This window comes from Hylobates moloch, unplaced genomic scaffold (assembly GCF_009828535.3).
Source record: "Hylobates moloch isolate HMO894 unplaced genomic scaffold, HMol_V3 SCAFFOLD_5, whole genome shotgun sequence".
NCBI classification, from domain to species: Eukaryota; Metazoa; Chordata; class Mammalia; order Primates; family Hylobatidae; genus Hylobates; species Hylobates moloch.
This window is the reverse complement of record NW_026652280.1, coordinates 75,226,502-75,232,501: the sequence shown is the minus strand read 5'-3', so window position 1 is coordinate 75,232,501 and position 6,000 is coordinate 75,226,502.

Genomic DNA, 6,000 nt, shown 5'->3' with positions numbered 1-6,000 from the left:
GATGAGCATTTGAATCAGTGTCTAAGTAAAGATCACCCTCATTAATGTGAGTAGGCATCATCCAATCTGCTGAGGGCCCACACAGCACACGAAGGTGGAGGAAGAGAGAATTCTCTCCTGCATAAGCTGGAACATCTGTCTTCTTCAGCCCTTGAACATCAGTCCCTGATTTTTGGGCCTTTGGACTCTGGGACTTAAACCAGCATTGGCACCTGCAACCTTGATTCTCAGGCTTATAGCCTCAGGCTAGAAGCTACACCATCAGGAGCCCTACTTCTCAGGCCTTCAGACTCAGATTGAGTTGCATCACCATTTTTCCTGGTCCTTCAATTTATAGATAGAATATCATGGGACTTCTTGGCCCCTATAATCACATGAGTCAATTTTCATAATAAATCTTCTCATATATATGTATATATATATATATATATATATATATACACATACACACATATACGTGTGTGTGCATGTGTGTGTATGTAAAAAATGTGTGTGTATATATCTCCTATAAATCATATAGGATTATATATTTCCTATATTATACATATATAGTGTATGTATAATATATATGCGTGTATATATATTTTATGTGTATGTACATATATAATTATTATAAATAAATATAAATATGCAATCCTGTTTCTCTGGAGAACCCTAATACACATGATCATCATGTCCTTTGAAAAGATGACAATTTCATATGCAAATTCAAAAGTCAGGATTATTTGAGGTAGAAAGCCATACTTCTTCATACTTCAAAGATTATTTGAAAATTTGTGGATTTCAATAACTTACAATAGAGTGGGTAGGAAGGAGAAGCCTAGAACTAAGTGATAAGTGTGGTGCTGTCGGAGTCCAAGAACAAAACTTTGTGTTGGGTTGATTATAAAGCAACATAATCCCAAATCTACTTAACTCTTCAACTATAATATAATAAATGTATTTTTTTCATTTATCCATTCACATGTTTGATGTCTATCATGTGGTTGATACTGTGTGATATTCTTGGAGAACAAACAGAAATATATTCCCTGACTGATACTGCTACCTGATGGTATGAGAAGGAGGCAGAGACCAATCAAAATTTACAAAAATGTTTAATTTTAAAATGAGCTACTGAGGCTTAGAAAGGTTGGATCAGTTTGAAGATGTCCCAGAGGAGAAGGAAAAACAGCCCACCTTCCTGGGCTTTAGAAAAGGAGACTAATAAAGGCTCATGTAAATGACAGTTCCAAATTGAAGAGTAAAGTATTAGTTTTCTTCAGCTGCCATAACAAAGTACCACACACTGAATGGCTTAAGACAACAACAATGTGTTCTTGCACAGATATGGAGGCTAGAAACGCCAAACCAAGGTTTCTGCAAGACCATCTTCCTTTCTGAACTCTAGAGGAGAATCTTGTTTCTTCTTTTAGCTTCTGGCCCCAGGCATTTCGTGGCTTGTGGCAACATAATAACAATCTCTGCCTCCATCTTCACATGGCTATGTGCTATGGTTTCAATGTTGACTCCAAATCTCATGTTGAAATTTGATTTTCATTGTGATGGTGTTAAGAGGTATGACCATTAAGAAGTGATTCAATCAGGAAGGCAAAAAGAGTCAAACACCATCAAATATTTGAAACAATTTATTCTGAGCCAAATATGAATGACTGTGGCCTGTGACACAGCCCTCAGGAGGACCTGAGAACATGTGTTCAAGGTGGTCAGCGTGCAGCTTGGTTTTATACAATTTAGGAAAACATGAGACCTCAGTTAACTTATTAATATCATTGTTTAATTTTAGTGATATACAATATAATCTCAAATTTCTAAAAAATTTTGCAGATAAAATCCTACAAATGTCAAACCACAAAACCTTATAAATGTATATACCATTAAAATTAATAAATTAAAAAAGTCTGAGTTGCCCTGGACCCTGAGACAGATGCTGCATCTTGGAGTATGTGCTAGAGGCATGGAATGAGTTTGGTGGGTCAGTGTGGTCTGTGTATATCTCTGGGTGTGTGAAGGGTGAGTCCCAAGGTAAGCAAGTAGGATAGGAGATATTATGCACCTTACTGGACTTTCTACAGTACCTAGCAAAATACTTAATATTATGTAATCATCAAAGATGCAATAATGTTTAAGACACTGTGTCCGGTTTCAACCTATTCATAGTCTAGCATTATGAAGCATGCACTTAAAATGAACTGTAATAAAATGTGGTAGCTACAATATGAGCAATATGAGCTAAGGGCTATCAAAATGCAGGAGTAGAGATTATTAATTTTACACGGGAGCCTCCAGGAAGTGTTTAAGAGAAGACAGCATTTACATGATTCAAGTAAGAAACTCTTGAGTTAGGTTACCTTCTTTCTATTGTGGAGAGGACTTTAATTAGGACTAGAATAAGACAAGCTTACTTTCTTGCTATGTGGAATGAGTCTTATCTATATTTCTCTGTGCTAAATAAGTGGCTTTCACAGCTTATCAGTCACTGATAAGCATACTTACAGAAAAACCACATGAGGCTATTTAGCGTCTTGTAGAGACTGACCTTAAAAATTAAACCTAACACAATATTAGTACAGATAAAAATTATTTAATTTGCAACTGAAAAGCAGTCTGTGATCAGAGAACTGCAGGTTACCCTTTATAATATGAGGCCCGTGACCTCTGTGGATAGTAAACTCTTGGCAATAGGTAGCACAATTATTATCTTATGCCAACAATTATTTTCTCTAGATGCACTCAGACCTCTAACTTTAACAGTCTTAACCAAGGTTCTTCATCGTTAAACTACAACTTCATTTTGTGTATGAAACATCTCAACATTATTCTGAGAATTACTTAGGAATACTTAGATGTGTACCTCTCCTATCTATTTAGTCATCTATTGAAAACTCAATCACTTTAACCATTTTCGTCAGTTAACAAATATTTTGTGAACACCTACCATGTGCCAAATACTGTTATAAATACTGGGGCAGGGCTGGGGCAATTCAGTCAATGGCCCTTTTATCAAAACTGTGTTACCATGGAGAAGGAAAAATGTATGTGTAGAGAAACCAGCAATTTTCTCCACAACTTCATAAATGAGAATCAACATTTTTTTGTGGGAATGTAAACATGGCTGGTGTTAATGTAGTGCAGTGTGGAGGCCAGAAGAGGGAACAAGTTTGAGCTGTGGGAGAAAATTTTCAGGCACCCAAGTAAAGTGACAACTGCACATGACACTGAAACAATCCACAATTTTTTGCTGTACAAAAAACAGATTTGTGTTCCCTTAAGTCCACAAAGACCATGATAGAATGCATTATGTACACCAGTCATGTAATGAAAATGAGAGTCTTTTAGGATTAGGAAATAAGAAATTTGGTCTCTTTTTCCTGTAATGGTTACTTGTTGGAAAAGGATGAGATGATTAATGGTACAAATTCTGGAATCATGAATCTAGTTCATTGAAAATGTGACATTGATCAAATCACTGAACCTCTGAAAGACTCAGTTTCTTGTCTATAAAATGAGCATAATAATAATTGCCTCAGGGTTGATTTACAATAAATTAGCACAGTATCTGGTGTGTGTTACTTCAAAAATGCATTATTGTTGCTATTATTATTACTACTACTTGGAGTAATATTTTTGTTATTTATAAAATGAGGGAATTGAAGAAAATATGTTTTATCTGCTTTGATATGCTATATTTTTAATTAGAGGGAATACTACTTGACTCATCTTGCCTGCAAAACCTAGTGGCAGAGAATGTGAAGTATAGAGCATGAACTTGATATATACAGTTTGGGTAACCCCATAAACAGGTTTAGTGTGATACAAATCCCCTCCCGAATTTTATTTGATTCTAGCACCCATTAGAAATAACTGGAGTTTGGGGGAAAATAAAATTATAGAAAACTCTAATGAAAAAAACCCACACACTCAACAGCTGACTTTCTCTCTAGAGATTCACTTCCCGTGGGGCCATTTCTACAATTAAAAAAAAAAAAAAAAAAAATCTCTACTGCTCCTTGCTTTCTAAGGCAAGCAGTTAAGGGAGGCTTCCACTGTGGACTTTCCAGTTTCTCTTTCGTCAGGTTGAAAGTGTTTACCATTCCCATATATAGCATGCGCTTTTCAACTCTGCATCCACATTGGGAATATTCCTCTTCATTCTCAGGTTGGTGAAAAATGTATCTATCTGGAATTGTCAGATGGAGCTTGCATTGGGGATTTTATTTTCTTTTATGATTTATAGAAATGCATTCACGATTTTATCTGTTATGTATGTGCTGAGATACACAAAAGAGAGACAGATTTTCAATAGGATTATATTATTTGATAATTACAAGTGAATGATGGAGTGTATCTGATAATTGTTTTCATACTTATTATGTGTTAATACTTAATATATCTTTTCATATTCACAAACACACAAAGAAATGGATATTGTTATTAACTCCTACTGAGGAACATAAAAAATAAAAGCAAAACAAGAATAAAACATGTCCAGTTTTATAAAATAAGTCATAGAGCCTGGATCCTACCAAGCTCTGATGATAGAAACAGAACTCTTTAACTAGGATACTTAATATTGCTTCATACCTGATCTGGAAAAGAATCCATATTTATTGGCATTTTAATTTGAAATAAAGTAATTCAATAAGGGAAGGTCATGTGTGTATTTTTAAATTTAGGTGGTGAGGAAATTCTCTAAATACTCTTGAGGTCCCCTAATCTCTATTTCTTTGTACACTTCGCACCCCCTAGGATCAAATGTAACCCCTAGTTTCCTGTAATTTTACTATTGCTATTTATCACCTGGATAACCATCACTCAGGGCTCTTTGTATTTAGCTTGTGGGGAGTACTGACAATGCCATCTTCTACATCCTTGTTTGTGCTGAATCACCCCTGTCACTACAAACTGAGATATAACTTTCCAAATAAGAATCCCTCTATTGCCAGCAAGAACATTTCAGGCAGCCGCAGACAAACTATTGAATCAGAAATCTGGCGTTATCTGTTGACATGTCTGTAATCTCTGTTTGGATATGAATCTAAGGATCTTAGAGATTTTAACAACTCTGTAACAGATTTTGCATTCTATATATTAATATATTCTAAGGCAGTATATATAGTTTTTAGAACTTTAGCTATTATTCATTTTTTAAAATGTACCCACTAATTAATCCTTCAAATTTTTATTAATTAAACCAAACCTCTGGAGCCATGTAAAATGTAATCTGTTTCAGTTAGTAATTTTCTCCTCTAGTCATAGAAAAATGTTCTTTCCAAGTTTGTGGTTGAAAAGTTTTGGATTATTACTATGGATAAATGTTCACTTATTTTCACTATCCATTGAGATTTACCTTCCTGACTGCTAATTTTTCAGGTAACTGCTAACCAGTAATAATATGCATAAATTTCATTAAATTGTGATTGAATACACTTTAACGTTGCAGATTACAAGAAGGGTCTTGGGAATAATCATTTGCTCTAGAGATAATATATAGCCATTAGAAGGTTTGACACAATCCCATCTCCAACAAATATACTGCCTGCTGAAAGGCTATCTCAAGATTCTTATTAGACAGATCTGCAGACTGTGTTCTGCAGAATGTGAATGTTCATTGACAAAATATCTAATTAATGGAATTTCTCTCATACATATATGAGAGATATATATAAGCTTTATGTATGTTTATATACATATAGTTGTATATGTATACATACATATGTATATACATAAACAGAGGTGTGTGAGTGTGTGTGTGTGAGTGTAAATTTATATATTAAATGAATGATGTGTACAGTAAATAACTTAACTAGGTAGATTGTGGATCACTAAAAGATTTGACAGGACACAAAGATGTCCCATTTGATGGAGAAAAATTTGTGGATTATTCTCCATTATATCTAGTAAGATCATGCCAAGCACTCATGTTTTCTTAGAAATATAATTTGAGAAACATTTTCTAGAAGTTTCCTATATGATACATCTTATATTTGAAAATAAATT